Here is a 20,260-nt window from a genome sequence, read left to right as displayed (position 1 = left end):
GGAAACCTTTGAGAACCTGTGCCGATTCCAGATCAAGCTCAACCCGGAGAAATGCATCTTTGGAGTACCAGCCGGCCAGCTTCTCGGATTTCTGGTCTTGGAGCGCGGCATAGAGTGCAACCCTGTGAAGATCAAGGCTATTGAGAAGATGGAGGTGCCCACCCGACTGCTGGACGTGCAAAAATTCACTGGCTGCCTGGCATCGATCAGCCGTTTCATCAGTCGACTGGGCGAGAAGGCTCTTCCCCTGTACCAACTCATGAAGAAGACCACTTTTTCGAGTGGAATGACAAGGCGGACGAAGCTTTCCTCCAACTCAAGAAGATGTTGACAACCCCGCCTATCTTGGCGGCTCCGACTGAGAAGGAGCCCATGCTCCTCTACATCGCTGCCACCAGTCGGGTTGTCAGCACAGTCATAGTGGTAGAGCGCAAGGAGGAGGGCAGAGCATTGCCGGTCTAGAGACCGGTATATTACTTGAGTGAAGTACTGTCCGCCTCCAAGAAAAACTACCCACATTATCAGAAGATGTGCTACGGCGTGCATTTTGCCGCCAAGAAGCTGAAGCCTTACTTTCAAGAGCACCCAATAACTGTCGTCTGCACGGCCCCGCTTGTTGAGATCATTGGAAGCCGAGATGCTTCTGGCCGAGTGGCCAAGTGGGCTATTGATCTGGCCCCTTACACCATCTACTACCAACCTCGCACCACCATCAAGTCGCAAGCGCCGGCCGACTTCCTCGTCGACTGGGCCGAGACCCAGTACCTACCGCCAGCGCCAGACTCCACTCATTTGCGGATGCATTTTGATGGTTCCAAAATGTGCACCGGTCTGGGAGCCGGCATCTTCCTCACCTCTCCCAAAGGCGACAAGCTCAAATATGTGCTGCAAGTCCATTTTGCCGCCTCCAACAACATAGCAGAATATGAGGCACTCATACACATACTCTGGCTTGCCAAGGAACTCGGCATTCGTCGGACCCTGCGCTATGGTGACTCCGACTTAGTGGTCCAGCAGTCGTCAGGCGATCGGGACACTAAGGATGCAAATATGGCAAGCTACCGCTTCCTCATGCAGCAACTCAATGGATACTTTGACAGGTGCGAGTTCCTCCATGTGCCAAGAAATGATAACGAGCAAGCGGATGCCTTGGCACGGATCGGCTCCACCCGGTAGGCGATAGCAGTCGGCGTCGCCTTCCAGCGCCTCTTCAAGCCGTCTGTCAAGCCGTCACCAGAGTTCGACTCCATCTTCGTGCCGACCCCTCCTGAAGCAGTCGGATCCGATTTGAGGATACCAGAAGCCGGAACGAGGACTTCGGCAGGCGGCACGGGGACTGTAGCCATCGCACCCGGCCCAGGGATTCCAGAGCCCGGCCCGGGGACTGCTGCAGTCGGCCCGGGGACTTCTTCAAGACAACAGGCGGCAGCTGACCCCAACCCACCGCCTCCCGGCCCAACCGCCCTTGTACAAGTTGCTGTCATAGCAGTCAGAGAGATAGCAGCACCATCATGGGCTCAACCCATCCTCAACTTCCTGGTGAACAAAGAGCTGCCGGCCGACGAGACCCTGGCCCGACAAGTGCAACGGCGGGCAGCAGCATACACCATAGTCAACAAAGAGCTGGTTCGGTGTAGTGTCACTGGTGTGTACTAGCGCTGCGTGGAGCCGGACCAGGGTCAAGCAATCCTCAAAGATATTCACCAAGGCGAATGTGGTCACCACGCGGCCTCAAGAGTACTTGTTGCCAAAGCTTTCCGCCATGGTTTCTTCTGGCCGACTGCTCTAGAAGAAGCCAAATAATTGGTCCAGAAATGCCAGGGGTGTCAGAGATTCCGCTCCAAGCCACACTTACCAGCCTCTGCGCTCAAGACCATCCCCATTGCTTGGCCCTTCGCTGTTTGGGGTTTGGATATGGTGGGACCATTCAAGACAGCCCGTGGCAGCATGACTCATCTGCTTGTTGCCGTGGACAAGTTCACCAAGTGGATAGAGGCAAAGCCAATCAAGAAACTGAATGGGCCGACTGCCGTGACTTCCAGCACCGACATCACCACCCGGTATGGCATACCACACAGTATCATCACTGACAACAGCACAAACTTTGCCAAAGGAGCCTTGGCGCGACTCAGGGCATCCGATTGGACTTAGCGTCCGTTGCCCATCCGTAGTCAAACGGCGAGGTTGAGCGAGCGAACAGCCTCATCTTGTCCGGCATCAAGCCCCGACTGGTCGAGCCTCTAGAGTGTTTGGCTGGCTGCTGGCTCGATGAGCTGCCGGCCATCCTCTGGAGCCTGCGCACAACTCCAAACAAGTCGACCGGCTTCACGCCCTTCTTCCTCGTCTACGGTGCCGAAGCCGTCATCCCGACGGACATAGAGCTCGACTCCCCGTGAGTCACCATGTACACTGAGGCGGACGCCAAGGAGGCCCGAGAAGACGATGTCGACCTGCTGGAGGAGGGCCGGCTGCTGGCACTCAGCTGGTCTGCCATCTACCAGCAGAGTCTGCGCCGATACTACAACCGCAAGGTGAAGCCAAGATCCTTCCAAGAGGGAGACCTTGTGCTCCGGCTGATCCAGCGAACAGCCGGCCAGCACAAGCTCTCGGCACCTTGGGAAGGCCCTTTCATCATCAGCAAGGTGCTGGGAAACGACTCCTACTATCTGATCGACGCTCAGAAGCCTAGAGCGCGCAAAAGAGATGATTCAGGCAAGGAGACGGAGAGGCCATGGAATGCAAACCTCCTCCGAAGATTTTACAGCTGAAAGCAGTATGTATCACGCTACCTTTTGTATTATGTACGAAGACTTTGGGTCCCTCGAGAAGAACTCGGGGACTACCCTTCCTTTATCTATATGATAAGTGTTATGCCTATGAGTGTGCATTGTTTTATTATTTCCGCCTGGCACCGGGTTCGACCAGTCGGCCCGGAGGTTTGCCGCCTTCTACTGTATGCCGCCTCCTGCAGCCGGACAAGTAATGTGTTGGCACCTAAAAGTTCCTCTGTCAGAGGCCACAGCTTGCAGAGCGACTAAATGACGGGCATGGGTCGCAAGACAGTGCCCACGTGAAAATTGGCTAAGGAAAACGCATATAGTTGAGGCTGGCACCGCACTTGTTCGGCCGGCTGCCGAGCAGTCGGCCGGCCGGCTTCTGCTTCCCTTGCCAAATCTCCAAATGGCCAAGTACTTTCCTTCCCGCAGAAAGCTCAGTACTCAAACCAGCCGTAGTCCGCAGAGCGGCTGCTTGGCTGGCAAGAGGATAGCTAAGGGAGGGCGGCAAAGGAAAAAGACAAGGAGTATAAAGCAAGGAAAGTTAGAAATCGGCAAAGCAAAGCATAAATTGTGATAAGATATTTATATAGATAAAGGCCCATCGGCCGACATTCAACAAAGTTTGATATACACCCCACGGGTGGAATTGTGCGAATTTAATCAAGATGTCCAGACTAGCAAGCAGGGAAAGAAAAAGATAAACCTTCAAAGGAGCAGCGGAAGACTCCGGCTGGGCGCTGGGGTCGGCAGTGTTGTTTGGCGCGGCAGGCGGCTCCGGCTGGGCGCTGGGGTCGACGGTGCTGGTTGGTGCAGCAGGCGGCTCCGGCTGGATGACAGAGTCAGCTATGCCGGCTGGCGCGGCAGGCGGCTCCGGCTGGGTGCTGGAGTCGGCGGCACCAGTCAGGACGGCGGAGGGCTGGATGGCGGAGTCGGTGGCGTCCGTCGGAGGAACGGGCGGCTGGTTGATCCCCGCCTGGCCGCCCCCAGCAGCAGTCGACGCTTTGAAGCGCGGATCGTTGCTTGAGGCCCGGTTAGGTTGGGGCTGACCATCCGCCCCAGCCTCCGGCATGTCGTCGTTGCTTTCCTCCTCCTGCTCCTCCTCCTCCCCCTCCTCCCCTTCATCGCTGGAGTCGATGACTTCAGCTGAGTCCTCGCTGTCCTCCGGGTTCAGCCCGAGCCACTCCTGTGGCGCTTCAGTGCCTTCCTCGACTACCTCCGGGATGACGATGCTGGTGTCGGTGAAGTCGGCGATCGCCGCCGCCCTGTTGATAAGCTCGGCTTCCACCGCCACCAGCTCCTCCTGCGCCTCCAGCCGAAACGTGGCCAACTGGGCTAGATCTAGCATAGGATACCATGCCTTGACGAACTCCAAGGCCCGGCGCACTCCTGCCCAGGCTGTAGAGCCCTTCCAGGCCTCTAGGCGGCCAGCCGCCACCTCCAGCCAGTTGGCAGTCCGACTTGGGGTGCGCGGAGCCGGCAAGCCTGGCCAGAGGGCGGAAATCGCTTGGGCCACGACGCGCTGAAGATGGCGCAGCATTTGATGGGTGGGCCGAAGACGGGTCTGGATGCTGAGGATTTGCTCGTTAAGGGTCCGGGGGGCGTCAGCAGCAATCTGCACGCCTTCCGCTCTCCGCTCCTTGCGCTGGGCCTCGATGATCTGGTTCATGGTGACGGAGTGGCCCGGGAAGAAATCTGCTTGTACAGAAGGCAAGAAAAGCCAAAGTCAGAAACAAGCAGTCGGCCTAGTTAAGGGCCGGAAGCTCAAAACAAGAAATGAAGAAAATATAGCTCACCATCGACCAAGTCTTCGATGCTGCTGAAGCAGGCCATCATCTGCGCCTCCTTGTCGGCCCAGGCGGAGCGCTCGACCTCGAACTCGGCGAGGAGGTCGGTCTCCTTCGCCTTCGCCTCCCACTGGGCCGCCTTGAGGGCCTCTGCCTGCTCGGCAAGCTGAGTGACCAGCCAGTCTCGCTCCTCGGCCAGCTTGCTACACTCTTCCTCCTTGCCGCGCAACGCAGTGTTGGCTTCACCCAGCTGCTACTGCAAGGCGGCGTTGGCCTCTGTAAAAAGGAAAGAAGAAAGAGCACTAGTCAAAAAAAGCAAAAAGGGATGTAGTTGCCGGGGAGATCTGGCCCGACTGCCCAGCAGTCGACCCGAATCTCTAGGACTACAGCCCGCGGGTGCGCCATCGCGCCCCCGCAGAGAAGAAGTAGCTAGCAAAGATAAAGTCACTAGGAAGATTCGGCCCGACTGCTCATCAGTCGGCCCGAACCTCTGGGACTATAGCCCGCAGGTGCGCCAGCGCGCCCCCGCGAAGAAAGGAAATCGGGGCTTACTCCGGCTCTCGGACAGATGGGCGGTCTGCGTCTCCAGCTCCCGGACCCTGGAGTTGAAGGTGATCGCGCGAAGATTGTGGTAATCCTGCAGAAGGAATATCAAATGAAGTCAGCATTTGACAGTTGCAAGTTAAAGTTCCGGACCGCCTGCTCAGCAGCCGGCACGAAACTTGGGGACTACACCCAGTGGGTGCGCTTGCGCGCCCCCATGAAGAAAGCAAGAAGATCAAAAAATAAAGAGAAGCGAAGGAAACTCACGCGGATGGCTGCCCGCGACTCCAGGAACGCCTCGTTGCAGCGCTTGAGGGCCTCGGCTTCGGCCCGGAGTTTGGCCTGGACGTCAAGGGACGCCTGTGCCAGGGCGCCCGTCCCTCCTCCGGGTACCCAGCCAGCCGGCACGGCGCTGGTCGCTTTGGTGTCGGGGGCCGACGAGCTCGCGACACCGGCTTCTAGCGGCTGTGGCGCCGAGGCCGCCTTTGCAAAACGGTGGTGCGTGGGTGTATGGAACTCAGGAGTCAGGTCCGTCACCACCACATCCCCGGCTGGTGGCACTGGCGGCGCAGCCGGCTGCTCGTCCTGCATTCTGCTAGTCGTTGGCGGCGGCGGCACAATGACATCCGGCATGGCCACGTCGCCGCCCTCCCTCTCCCGGACCGGCTGCTCGTCGCCGGCTCCCCCAGTTGTCGCCTCAAACTCCGGCGGAGGTGGCGCGGTGTTCAGGGGCGTCATAAGCAGTGGCTCTTGGCGGCGTGCGGCCTCCGCGAGCTGCTCCTTCTTCGCAGATTCGGCCTCCGCCAGCGCCAGCTTCCTCGCCACGGATGCTGCGACCTTGTCCGCCTCCGCCTTCTCCAGACGGTCGGCCTCGTCGTCACGCGCCTCCCGCGCATTCCGCTCTCGCCTCCTGGAGGTCGGTGGCCGGGTCGATTCGCCGGCTGGTGGAGGAGGTCTCCGCCGACCTGATGACTGAGGCGGCGCCCGTGTTCTTGAGAGGTAGCGGGGCCCTAAGATAAGAAGACAAGACAGAAATTTTTTTAGGCCGAATCGGTGAAGAGGCGGAAAACATGAGAAGGATACTTACGCTGACACCATGACCGGCACCTTCGGCTGCCTCTGATACTTGGCCACCTTGGCCGCAGCTTCTTTCCGCCTGGTCGCCGCGGCCGGGTTCTTGGGCTTCTTCGGCACGTTGCCAAACAAGGCAGCGCCTTGCTTCTGCTTGCGTTTGCCACCACGAGCGGGCGGCCCAGTAGAGGGGCCTGCGCCGGTGTTGGCAGTGCTCCGGGCGGGGCGCGACTCATCTTCAGCATCGTCGTCGTTGGGCCAAGTCTCCATGCCTCCGCCCTCCTCAGAGCCGCCTACTCCGTCACCGCCGCCTGTTGCGTAGTCCACCAGGGCGGCCGCCCCCAAGTCGGGCTCATCCACATTGCTCACTGCCCTGTCCGGTAGGTAGCCACCACCCGGCCCCATGATGGCGGCCGTCGTCTCGGACATATAAATCTGCACTCCAGAAGGGAGTCGCATCACGACAAGAACCAGACGGAAAAACAGAGCTGAAGGAAGAAATCAAGGAACTTACGGCAGGCGACAGATCATCCGGGAATACGGCCGCTTCCCCTACCGCCGGTCTTCCTCTAACACCTTGAGGTCGGAGATCTCGTTCACCATCCACGCGACCTCAGCAGTCGGCATCTCCTTCGTGCACAGCCGACTGGGGTCACGGTGCTCTCTCATCCGAAAGATCGACGAGGGCGGTCCTGGAGTGGGAGGACCCGGCGCTCGACGAAGGCGATGAGGAGGTCGGAGGCCACGAGGCCCTCCAACTCCTAGAGCACCCGGAGTCGGCCGTTGGCGGCCGCCACATCCGCCAACACCGGCTTCGGCTTGTAGCCCCAGTTGGGCCGGAGCCGGGTAGGGGGGTTGGCCTCGTAGGCCGGCAGGTTGATGAAGTCGATAGCCGGATCGACGTTCTCAACATAGAAGTAAGATTGCTGCCACATCTTCACCGACTGTGACAGCTTGATGATGGGGAAAGCGTTCCTCTTCATCGGTCGGCACACAGCGAGGAATCCACCGCAGTCGGCCGCCGTCTCCTTTGCGGAGGTGCCGAGCTTCCCGTAGAAGAATGCTCCCCATAGCTCGAGTATGGGGAGGATGCCGATGTAGCCCTCGCACACCGTGACAATGGCGGAGAGCAGGGTCATGGTGTTGGGCGTCAGATGATGAGGTTGAAGATGGTTGAAGTCAAGGAACGAGCGGAGGAAGCCGCTCACGGAAGGCCGAAGCCACGAAGAAAGTGCGAGTGGAAGACGACCCGCTCGTTCCCCTTCGGCGCCGGCGAAATCTCCTCCACCAGCGGCACCCGCGCCTTGACGAACGCCGTGTTGGGCATCCGGCGCGTGTCTCGGAGGAAGGAGATGTGATCCTCGATCACCATCGACCCGTCCTAGTCGCCGCCCTTCTCACACGCCATGGCCTTAGGAAGGGCCGCGAGGGGAGGAGGAGTGCGTCGGCGGCGAACGGCGGCAGCACCACAGCAGCACGGAGTGGCAGCAGCAGCAATGGCGGAGAGAGCAGAGGGAAGAAGAGAGAGTGGGAGGGGGCGCGCGTGCTTCGCCGCAACCCGCCCTGCCCCTACTTATAGCCCTCGGGATACGAAGCCGAGGGGAAGGGGCGTGGGGTCGTGGGATTAACTGCACTCACGATCCCCACGACCTCCCATTTACCGCGCAACTTACTGTGCCTTGAGCGATCGTGGGAATCACAACCGCCCCCCTTGGCACAGCGGATCCGCCCGTGCGCCGAGGCCCGGTAGTGGCGGGCCCGGCCCGCTGTCACGTCCCATCAGGAGCATGGGATGGCAGGCTGGTCGGGCTGGCGTGCACCGCTTGGCGTGCCTGTGGCGGGCGGCGGCCCACGGAAGCTTAGTAGGCACGCCCCCTGTTTTCCCGCCTTGAAGTTCAAAACTGGCCAACCATCCCGCCTTGTCAAAGCTGACTCCGGCAGTCGGCTCACCGCAAGGCGGATCGAACATTCTCACAGAGCTCGGTGAGGGGGGAAGCCGCTGAGACTTCACGGCCCCTCGACCCCAACGCCTCATCGGCTTCGGGGACTACTGTCGGAGTAATGGGCCACGGGTAGCCTCACCCGAGTCCCTGAACATATGAAAACTTTGGGCCGGCTTCGTCCCAAAATATCCCAAGCTGAAGCTCCGCCCTCCAGGGGCTGGCTAGCCCAACGGCCGCCCCCCAGAGGACGGCCAACCACCTACAGACGGCACCACAAGCAGACGGCTCCAATCGGCCGGCTTCTAGAGAGGACGACGTTGAGTAGGCGGCCACCTGGAGCCCTCAGAGTTTGTGCCCCCATCAAGAGGACAAGATGGGGCGTGGCTACAGTGAAGCCCCTCACCCCCGAATCTTGGACTTGGCGTGGCCACAGTGTCCCGTACAGGCGGAGATCTCCTCACAGTGTGGCACTGTTGCCATCTTCGCCTGACATCACTCCGAACAGGCGGAGCCCTGTTCCCCACGACGACCTGTCGGTACGGCCCGCAGACTGCGGGTCCTACTAGGCAACGACACCTCGGAAGACGGCGCATGTCGAACCAGTCGGACCATGGGGAGGCCGGCCTCCAGCAGGCGGCCGTCCCTTCCCTCGAAGCAAGTGCACCATTAACCTGATGAGACCAGGTGTGGCTACAGTGATCTCCCGCCAGGCAGCGGGACTGTAGCCACACTGAGTTGACCAAGCCCGCGTCATTAGCAGCATGACTACAGTGAGCAGCTACCAACCAGACCCGCCAGCGGCGGGAGTGGCCTGTCGGCTCCGTACCCGACCAGTCGGCGGGGGCCACCAGGCGGCGGGCCCCAGAAGTCGGCGGAGAAGTCGGAGGCCGGAGACGCTGACAGCCGGGCCCAATAGCTGGCCAGATTAACATTGTACCCCTGGGGGGTAGGCCTATATAAACCCCCCAGGGCACCCATGCAAAGGGTTCCCACCCCATTAGACCTAGCCACTTTCCTAGAGCAGGAGAGAGCTAGCCATGCCTTCTCCTTCCTCTAGCGTACAGCTCAAGGAGCAACTTTGTATCACTTTGACTTAGTGATCATGCGGAGACCCCGCAGAGTAGGACCAGGGGTGTTATCTCCTAGGAGAGCCCCGAACCTGGGTAAAGTACGACGGCGTTTGTGTCTACGCCTCATCCCGCTTCCAGGCACTGGTGACGTTCTACTTGCTCCCACCATGATAAGCCATCCTTTGGCATATGTCGCACCCAACCCCCGACATAAATCTTTGGTCAAAATTTACCACAAACTACAATGGTGACGAATAAACCAGGACGGAGGTACTCCCTCCATTTTTGTATACAAGGCCACTATAAAAAATACATTTTGCATCTATACAAGGCCACCAACAGTAATCGAGACAAATATTAATGATGTTTCCTCATACTAGTAACCCATGGCTTTATTACTAGCATGCATGTAGTGGATGATAATGACAAACTCATCTAGTACATCCTCTCCCACGGCCACTCAATTTCTTCTAATGTGCATGCACCCTATTAATTAACCCGGTAAACGAGAAAAAAAATTGACTTGTAAAGCACACATTGATTTTTATCTTAGTACCTGTAATTTGAGTTTGTGACCTTGTATATAAAAATTAAGAGGGTGCTAGTAGTACTAGTAGTTTAGAAGCCCAAATAAATGAGTGAGGCACCTTAATGTTACTCTCCATTGTGACTAGTCTTATGGGAAAAGTTGGGGAAGAGACGGATTATTTTTTAAGCCACAAAAAGAACTGGCCCTGGGAGTAGTAGCTAGGGATACTAGGAGTAGTAGCCAGGGATCGAGTGTGCGAGATGAACCGGAGAAAGTAAATGCAGAGAGATGAAATGCAAAAAAGACGGAGGGATGTGATGGTTGCTTGTTCGTTTATTTTACCAGGCCACTTATTACTGGCAGTGGTTGGGTTTTGTGATATGGCGGCTTTACTACCGTGCCACAAGCGGGGTGAGACTCCCATGCAGCGCCGCCCTCTACACTTGTACTACATTGGTCGTGGTTTATTAGTCCCCCATTGAATTTGACTGAAGATTTAACTGACAAAATGTTAGTGCATGTCAACAAAAACTATATCGTTGGATTCGTAATTGAACATAGTTTTGAATGATATAATTTTAGGTGACATGCATCAGCATTTATCGTACTATATATAATCTAGTTCATTTTTTGGTCGTACTAATCTGTAGTAGTAAGTTGCCCGTGCGTTGCACCGAAGAGTGAAATGCATTGACCGGGGAGTTGTTTATTTTGGCAAAGCATGTGGGGGTCATCTCATGTGTAACGAGTATCAATAGTTTTCTTTGGATATTATTTCATCTCTAGAGCTCACAAACATCCGGGTGAAATAGATAAAAAGGTATCTTTTGCAAACAAAAGCGTTCAACTGTTCAACCTGCATCCAAAACTTGTGAAGAAATAACACTTATTGTGCTTTACAAGAAATGATCTTTAAGAATTAGTTTTTGAGTACCGATTGTCATACATGTTGGCTACAGATGACATGGCACTTTCTTATAGTCAACAGTTGGCTATACTATTAAATAATATTAACCATGCCCTTATACACCTAGACGGAGGGATTAAATCAGGATGACTTGGAAGGGGGCAGAGGAGATGTAAGAAATGGTTCATAGTAAGTCTTTCACCAGTACTGTAGTAAAAGTTCATACATGGAATATTCTAGACTAAACCATAAACGGATACACTTTTATTCATGCGCGATACTCCAATAGAGCAAGATCATGCATGGAAGTCTCCACATGCTTAAACATCGGATTACATTGAGCGAAGACTAATGATCAACATTTAACTTGATAATGTGTATGTCCAGGTGCACCGTGTTAGCGGGTAAAGAATGCCATGGGTTTTCCAAGTCCACATCGACGGGAAAGTCCCAGCTCCGCAGAGTCCAAGTCTGTTCGATGAGGCTGGTGTCGCCGCCCACGTGACCGGAGGGGTAGTAACATAGATCACACACCTGTACATCGACCTCGTGTCAGTGTCAGTGTTAGTGGCGTCGCCTCTGACGCACACTACAAAGACAGGGCGGCGGCCTGTGCGGTCCTCGCCGGTGCCCACGATCAAGAGGAAGACACTATCGTCCTCCTCCGAGACTAGCAGGCGGCAGTGATCCTCCAGCGACTCCGGCATGGTGAACGGGTAGCACGTCTCGTACTTGATATTCTCCGCCAAGGTCCAATAGTGACCGCTGCACGCATCCCTAAGGTGATGCACCATGTCTGCCGGTGAGCCCCAAAACGGCATCGGGCACTCATAGCAGTAGACGAAGGGCTCCTTTGAGGCATCGACCAGGCCGTCCATGAAACGGGAGTGGCTGTAGGAGACGTTGCACCGATTGAATATATGAGCAAGTTACTACGAGATTTAATCCGAATAAGAACAAAATAAATCATGACAGTTATAACAGAGATGAAACTAATCATGTGGACTACCATAGTAGTAGGATACAGAGTAGAAACATGAATTCTACCACGATTTCGAATAGGAAGGAGAGAAACACATACGGTGCAACGGGAGCAGCACCGTTGGTGTTGAGGTTGTCGCCCATGTCGGTGAGGAAGAGGTTGCCGAGGTCAGGGAAGAAGTCATCATCGGTGAAGTCGTGGCTGCCACCAGTCACGAGAGTGTGCTACCCAAATTTCAACAGCGCCCGCCGAATGGAGCACAGGAGGGAGTGGTTGTAGGGGACGTTGCGGCCACCGAATGGAGCGCAGGAGTAGCACACGAAGCAGTAGAAGGTGTCCTTACTAGTACTCCCTAGTCACTATCTATCTATATCTACTCTTATAGAAAACCGAGTTGGTGATGATGGTATGCCTGCCATCTTGTAATATAGACTGTCAGATCTATATCTGACGGATAGAAAGCCAACTATGACAATTTTACAAAAGATACCCGCACCTCTCTCCACATTTACAGATAAGGCCTTGCCTCGTTCATCCTTATCTCCCACAACCTCGTGCTCCTCCCTAAGTCTCTATCTCTACTACTCTTCTTTGTTTTTTATAACAAATCGAATAGTACTGCACCATCCGCTGCACGCCCGGCTGAACACGCCTCCTCGCCTCCATCATCACCAACTGAGTCTTTTATAGGAGTAGGAGTAGAGAAAAAACCGAGTTGGTGATGATGGTGTGTCGTGCAATGCACGAACATCTTGCTTTTTTCTTGCATATAATTCCAAACACCACGTAGACACGGTCTTTGAGCACGGTTCATAGTCGTTCCACGCTCGGGCATTGAAGTTTGTAACTATTTTAGATTAGAATATACTACTCTTCCGGTGCTAGTAGTAGAGCAGAGTCCTACTCTACTACTCTACTCAAGCAAGTTAGGGCATAGTACTGTAGTAGGTACTGCAGGGAGTACCAGTACTGTGATCACTCAAGCAAGTTGTCTAGCATCCATATGACCATACGTTGCTGGTATGTGTCTCGTAAGTCAAGCGGCGTGTTGTAGTCATCATCACCTGTCCACTTCTTGCAACACATATTTGCTTCTCCATCTTTGTCCGCACATAATCTCGTCCAATCTTCCATCCCCGCTAAGGCGCCTCCCCCCCCCCTCGTCTGAAACCCAAGCACTAACAATGGCAGAACTGAGTAGTGTCCGCCAGAAGAGTGGCTGGAATTCGCTCCCCCAGAGGTAATCAAGCTCATTGTTTCGCGTGTGGACAATCTCAGTACCATGCCGCTCGCCGCGTGCTCGTCGGGGCTGTACTGTCTACTCAAAGCCCTCAGGCCAGAGCTTTTTAAGCCAGCTCCTAGCTGATGCCGCCTGATCTTCAGAAACGGTGTGTCACGCAGCATAACGATCATAGGGTGGCGAGCATCAACCCCCTTGACTGCGATCCGATCCCCGTCACCCTCAACTACATTAACGGTATGTACTGGGTCGGCATGAACACGTCTTTGATGGTGCTCGTCGATGGTCGCGGCAGCTGGATGCTGGTGGAGGTCTACACACGGCGATTGATCCCCCTTCCTTCGATTAACACTGCACTGCTTTGGCACCATGGCCCAGAAGATTCGGAATCTTACAATAGCCAACATGATTCCAAGTTTGATTTGCTCAAGGTTGTAATCTGCCAATTGCCCACAAGATCTGCGAATTATAAAGACTTCGGGCTAATTGCATTCTTCAACCGCGGTCTCGCCTATCTGACAAGTCACTGTGGTAAGTGGATAAATCTGCACGTCCATCACAGGATCATACATCCCCCATGGTTCTCTGATGCCATTGAACACAAGGGCTTCATTTACGTTGTCGACTCCTTCTATGGCTGCACGTATTACTGGCCTACTCCAGTCATCGCTACAATCGGCTGTTATAGCAGTATGTTACTTTCCTATGATATCATGATGGCTTGCTTATATTACTGTCGACATTTACTAAAACCATATTCATGCTCATAACATGGTGTTCTTAAGATTGACTAAATCAAGAGCCCTTTTTTATTTGACTCCAACTTGATATGATGTTGTAGGCCACCTGGTGTCCCTACCCTTCCTAATCCCAGAACCTTTCAAAGAAAAGTGGCATGGCAATTGCAGGTGGTTCCTGGCTCGATCAGACGATGGCAAACGATTGATGATCGTTCACACGTACCGGACGTGTTGTTTCTCGGAATACAATCACAGTCACTGCAAGGTCTTTGAGCAGGATCCCAGCTTCTCTGGGCCTTCAGAAATTTTTGACTGGAGGCTGGTAAGTAGCCTTGGTACACGCTCTCTGTTTGTCGGACTGAATTATCCGATTAACCAGGAGATAACCGACGGCAAGGATCATGATGGCAACGCAGTTTCGTTCATCAGGCAAAACTGTGTGTACACAGCATACCACGTGTCTCTGCATGCACCATACCCTGATATGTGCCGCCACGCTCTGCAGCCCAAATTAGGAGAGAGGGTCACAAGTATCAGACTTCGACCTGCTGGCTGGAGTTTCCCCCGTCAGGCACCCATATGGTTCAAGCCGTCAGCCAATCTCCACAGCTTAATAAATACTAACATCTAACTGAGCCAGTTAGTTAGATGCGTACACTTGGTGTAGTAGGATCTTCATTTAGTTTGATGCATACACTTGTTCTTTTTTGGTAGCCCTTTTGTAATAATGGCCGATGTTTGGTTTGGAAGAGAGAGCTGCATCTTCACTCTTCTGACCTGCTTACTACTTCTGTTGGTTGCTGCTGCTGTTTTTTTCAATGTACAATCAGTAGTATATTTCGTCTGTTGGTTGAATAAATGTGTTGTTAGAACGACAAACACAATGTTTTGGAAGGCCTTGCATGGTTCGATCCTTAGTGCCCCGTACCGTACGTAACACATACTATTTTTCGTACGGAACACATTTCCACTTGTTGATAACATGCAGCCCACTGATGAAGGCCCAATAGCGGAGCCCATGATTAACTGGAAAGGAGGCTCTCACATGAATCCGGCCCAGGTACATGCTCATGGTCCCCTAAACATAAATAAGTAAATGAATATATAAAGCTAAATGCTCATGCACCAGTTCTTTAAATTCATGATTTAACAGGAGGATATTATTTCCTATGATAGTGTTGTTTCATTCAGTCGATATTATTCTTAGGCAAAGATAGAGACCCGTCTTCTTTCTCCCAACATTTTCTTCCTGCAACCGGCGGACCCATGCAAATCATAGTCAATGTCGTAAATAGTTCCGGTCCATTTTTATTTTTCAATAAGGATGTCCAACCCAGCCCAGCACATTGGCGACAACACTTTATCCTCCGCCTTGGTGCGCTCGCCGCGACGCCACCGTCCGGCCCTGTCAACATAGTTTTTTTAAAACGGTCCTGTCAACATAGTGAATCGAGAGAGAACTGTAGTTTTGAGTATGACAGTCGGACCCACCAGGTCCACTCCTGAACACAAGCAAGCGCCTCTTTTACTACTCAGATGCACCCCTCATTTTTTAACTCTAATCCACCCTGTTGATATCCGGGACCCACATCATTTTTAACACATAGTCAATTAACGACAGAATTGCACAACTTTTTTTAGTAAATTCGGAGGAGCAGGCTATAAATTGGGTTGTGCGGTCTCTGTGGCCCATCTAACAACATGACCAGCCCAGCAGGTTTTTCTTTGGGAAAATAGGTAGCCCAGTATTTCTTTTTTAATAATACCCAAGCTAGGCCTATTTGTTTTCTTCGACTTATTGGGCTACAAATCTTTCAAGACGAGGAAGGATGCATTCCGGCCTGGCCAAAGAGTATGGTCAGTGTCTGTTAAAAGTAATATCAAAGGGGTTGAAAATTCCAAAAAAATTATAGCAAATGGGATATTAGTTTCTTTTTTTGTTTTTGTTCTTCACTGATATTTTATAGTATTTCATTGGATTTAACATGACATAGTACTAATTTATTTTTAATTTGTTTTAGTATGGCTACTAATTTTTGGATTAAGAATATTTTGTTCCCCAGCCAAAATTTGCGAATTTTCAAAATTTCGCACATATTTAGTTAATTGTTTTAACCCTGGTACTGACCAAGAATGGGAAGCAATTCTAAAAATGGAAAACGGGCTGCAATAATCTATCTATTATATAATTAAAACGATAGAAAACCAACGGTGATGATTTGGCACTATTAAAACTAAGATGTATCAACAGTGAAGATCTAAAATGGGTTGATATTAGGAAAGTTCACATGGACGTGTACTATTGCACGTGAATATTTTTGCACCTGAAAGAAAAACTGAAGCGGACGTATACTATTGCAAGTATTAGGCAAGTGTACACGGACATATACTATTGCACGTGAAGGACTCTGAAACGGATTGCTATTAGTCAAGGATACAGTCGTATACTATTGCAAACAGAATAATTTACAGCGGACAGTCATCCGTACAGAATTCAAACTCAGCAACCTTTGACTAATATAAAGGTTGGGGCAGACACCCCAGAACGCCCACGGAATAATAGACGCCGGAACACCCATTGAAGGGAGATCAACACAACAACATATCCACACAAATCGAAGGGGCGACATACATCAGGACGCCCAGCACATCGAAGGACGGAAGAAGAAACGACAGAAACATCAAGTTTGGGTAATATATATAGCTTAAATCTTGAGGTCTGTTTACATCTTTCCATCCCTGCATGTCTTTGCAACCTCCTTATGAACACCATGTTTTCCTTTTCATTAACCATTAGTTAGAGCACTTCTTTCTAACCAAATTTCATTATTGTATTATCATATGAACCACTCCTTCTAAAATTGTTTTGAAGGCAACGTCTCTATGGCCTACACGAAGTTGAGTGAGTTAACCACAAGAGGACAGACATGGAATATTAAAGCCAAAGTAATGAGAATGTGGGACTCGATCAATCCTTCGACTGATGAACTTATAAGCATCGATATGATCTTGATGGATGAGCAGGTATTTTCTTCACATAATTAACAGTGGGGATTGTTTTATTGTTAAAATTACTACTAAGATTTTTCTTTCATTAAATTTTGAAGGGCCATACAGTTCATGCTACTATTTGGAAGAATCTAATAGACACTTACAGAGCAAATATCAACGAGGGTTCTATATATGCTTTTAGCAATTTTAAAGTTGTAGATTCGACAAAATATCGACCAGTCAGCAATGAAATTAAAATTATTTTTTTATTCAACACAAAATTAAAGGAGATGAAAGGTTCATCGGATAATTTTCCAGATTACTACTTTGAGTTTGCTAGCAAAGATACCCTACAAGAACGTCTAGAAAAAGACCAACAATGCTCAAGTATGTTGATAGTCATATTCTTACATCCAAGTGGGCAATTTAAATTTGATGTCATTTCTTGGTAGTTGTATTAATAAACTCAAATGAATAACTTTCTAATGTTTGAAGTCTTTAATCCTCTAATTTGCAGATGTCATTGGGTTACTTACCAAGATTAAGCCAATAGAATCAAGGATAACAAAGAAGAAAACACCTGCAGATGTACGTCAGATTGAAATTCTAATGCCAGAGTAAGTGTATATCCATGTATCAACTTTTCACTAAAGGGTAAAGGCTATTTTCTTCCACTTATATTATTATTACCATTAATTACTTTGGAATGAATTATTCAGGGGTGATAGAATCAGAGTATCATTATGGGGAAGATTAGCTCATCATTTAAGTGAGGATGTAATTAGCAATCAAACAATTATTATTGTTACCTCAATAATGGTGCAAAAATTCAATGGTAAGTTGAATATGTTTCCATGTCTTTTTTTCATACCAAAATAATAAATCTAACCAATTTATTGTTCATTAAATAGGTTTGTGCCTAAAGTCAACTAGCGCCACAAGATTATATACGAATCTAGATATACCCGAGACTTGGGAACTTCGTGCCAGGTATTAAGCACAATTTGTAGGTTCTGGTCATATAGAATTTCATAATATATCTTCATTTACTAACTTTTTTTAGAGCCACTCCACCGAAGAAACTTTACCAAAAGTGATGGAGATAGATAAAAGTACTCAAGGGACGCTGGAAGATCAAATGTTTTACAGAAGGATAACCTTAAAAGAACTTACTGGAATTAGGCACGACAACCCAACAGATGAGGTAATGAATCAGAACTCCTCTAAGACATGATATTGTAGAAGCCTCCAATACCTACAGATGTATTTGACATATTTGTATGAGTGACTGCATATTCTTTAAAGAGCTATATTTTCTTCATCAACTTTCAGGACTTTGTGTTCACCACAATAGCTACAATTGATCGGTTACAAGAAAATATTCAATGGTGGTACATGTCATGCGATGTTTGCAACAAAATTGCTACAAAAGAATCACATAATTATTATTGCAAGAATTGTGATACGTATCCAGAAGGTTTAACACCTAGGTAAGCATATTCTCTTGATTTGACCATCATTATGTACTGTCACATTTGCATTACACTAACGAAATGTGATTCTAGGTATCGTATTCGGCTTCAAATTAGTGATCACAGTGCTACTACAAGTTGCACTTTATTTGATGAAGAGGCTGAAAGAATGCTCAATACATCAGTCTCATTCCTATTGGATTCATTAGATGGAAAATCAGAAGAAGTCCCCAAGATTATACAAGAATTATGTGGACAAAGACTCATCTTTCGATTCAAACTCAACAATAAGAACCTCACTCTAGGCATGCAGAACTATGCAGTAAAGAAAATATTTGTGCCTGGTGAGAAGCTTGAGAATAGATACTTAGAGGATAAAGCTGAAGAGGTAATGGTCTATTAAACTATCAAATCTATTTAAACACCAATTATTATACTCTTTTATATGGAACTATTGAAGCAAGTATTTACAATTCTTGATCCATTGTGCTCAACAGGATTTGATGGATGATGAAGTGGACAACATGTTAAAACAAGAAACAAAGAAACCGAATAAGCCAGTTAAAAAGGTGATTGAATACTGCACTGTACAAGCTTTTCTTTACATAAATTCATCTCTTAATTCATCCATTTATGTGATTTTTGCAGGTACAAATCAGCAAGTGTGAACTTAGCAAAAACATATGTGAGTTGGTCCCTGTGAAAGAGGAGCCAGAAGATAAAAGCAATGGGAGTACAGTACATCAGAAGGAGCATCAACATCAAAAATCATCAACGAGTGTCGATGGTGGGAAAAGGAGGCGAAGATCTGTTGTATTATCAGAGTCGAAAGATGAAGAAGTGAAAAATAGTATATCTGAAAAATTAGAAAAGGCGGTGCCCAAAAGCACCAGAAGTGTTCATGCAAAAAACAAAAAGGCAAAAGTTGAACATGATGACACGAAGTTTGACCAAAAAGACTAATAGCATCAAGACGATGTAATCGTCAACTCGAAGATCAAGTACGCCAAACAAGACCCAAGAGAGGAAGGACCTTTTCCAGAATTTTTTTGGGACAGTAGTTTATCCAATATTTATTATTTTAATGTATCCGAGAACTGGAATATTTAGTGTGTTTTTATATATGATCAATATGTATGAACAATATGACATTTTGTTTTCAAACAATTCAAGTATTGTATACTATTCAGAAGATAGAATGACCAGTACATTCATTTGATCTTAATCAATTTATTAGCATTGGATTTGTGTGGTTGGTCAAAGCTCTGATGTGCCTGCAACATTTGCTAAAGCATGGCCTAGAATATATGAGAACAAAAATGCTCAACAGTATTTGAAAAGATTGAGTTGGAAATCCATCTGGAATATTATGAATTTTTTTAATCAAAATCATCGACTGCGAATTGTTCCATATGAAGCCACAATGAAATTTAAAACGACGGAAAGATGGATTGAGCTTTTATCCGGGGCGTATATTATTACATCACGAACAATCATATGATGGGACTCACAGACTTAAGCTTATTTCTTTCTCACTAACCCTCAAAAAATCCGACCAAAATTATTTTGCAGACAAAATATATTTGGGCCAGACGCATACCTAGCTGAACTAGGTACTGACTAGGCAAGATAGTTGAAGGCCAAACCTGCGCTGCTACTTGAGGCACTGATGCACCCAGGTTCCACTCTCCTTAGTGCCTGCTACACCGCGCTGCTCCACGCAGGTCGATAGCTAATTGGTTCACCTTGCAAAAGCTTGCCTGTGCCGGCGTCTCCGTGCGGCCGCCGGCCACGCCACCGCATGCCCTCCTTGGCGCAAGAGAGGATCCAGTGAGAATCTTAGCCCAACAGGTCGCTGGAAGCTAATCGGAAGCGATTTGCTCATCCGAAGAATATCCTTCTAGAAGAACTATGTGGAAGAGGAATAGTCCATTGATATGAAGTGTGAGAAGATAATAAGCGGCGTGGCAGGAATGATTTTTTTAATTCTTTTGGACAGCACTGCAGCAGGAGAGTTGAAGTGCGAATAAAATATAGTACATTTTTAGGGGAGCTAGACAGCTTTCTGACAGCCAAGCACAAGCCAAAATTAGCTCACTAATCAGAAGTTGTTGGTGTAGGACAAACTATTAGTCGTTGCTCAAAAAAAGCTACTATTTATTCAAGCTAAATTTCCTTTAAAGACAATCCGTATTGTACTGTCCGATTTTG

The 20,260-nt window shown here is 49.8% G+C and overlaps 1 long non-coding RNA gene across 1 annotated transcript; it reads right to left on the bottom strand.

Annotated features, from left to right (window-relative positions):
* Positions 1-16,261: 16,261 nt before the first annotated feature.
* On the bottom strand, positions 16,262-19,729 carry LOC119303522. The gene is made up of 3 exons (XR_005147932.1): positions 19,696-19,729; positions 17,751-17,832; positions 16,262-16,365 (listed from the first exon to the last, which is right to left on the bottom strand). It is a non-coding gene; the product is annotated as an uncharacterized LOC119303522 (long non-coding RNA).
* Between the last annotated feature and the right edge of the window lie 531 nt (positions 19,730-20,260).

The sequence above is a fragment of the Triticum dicoccoides genome, chromosome 1B (genome assembly GCF_002162155.2).
Source record: "Triticum dicoccoides isolate Atlit2015 ecotype Zavitan chromosome 1B, WEW_v2.0, whole genome shotgun sequence".
In the NCBI taxonomy this organism is placed as follows: domain Eukaryota; kingdom Viridiplantae; phylum Streptophyta; class Magnoliopsida; order Poales; family Poaceae; genus Triticum; species Triticum dicoccoides.
The sequence above is the reverse complement of the archived record's forward strand: the minus strand, read 5'-3'. Positions and strand labels throughout refer to the sequence as shown.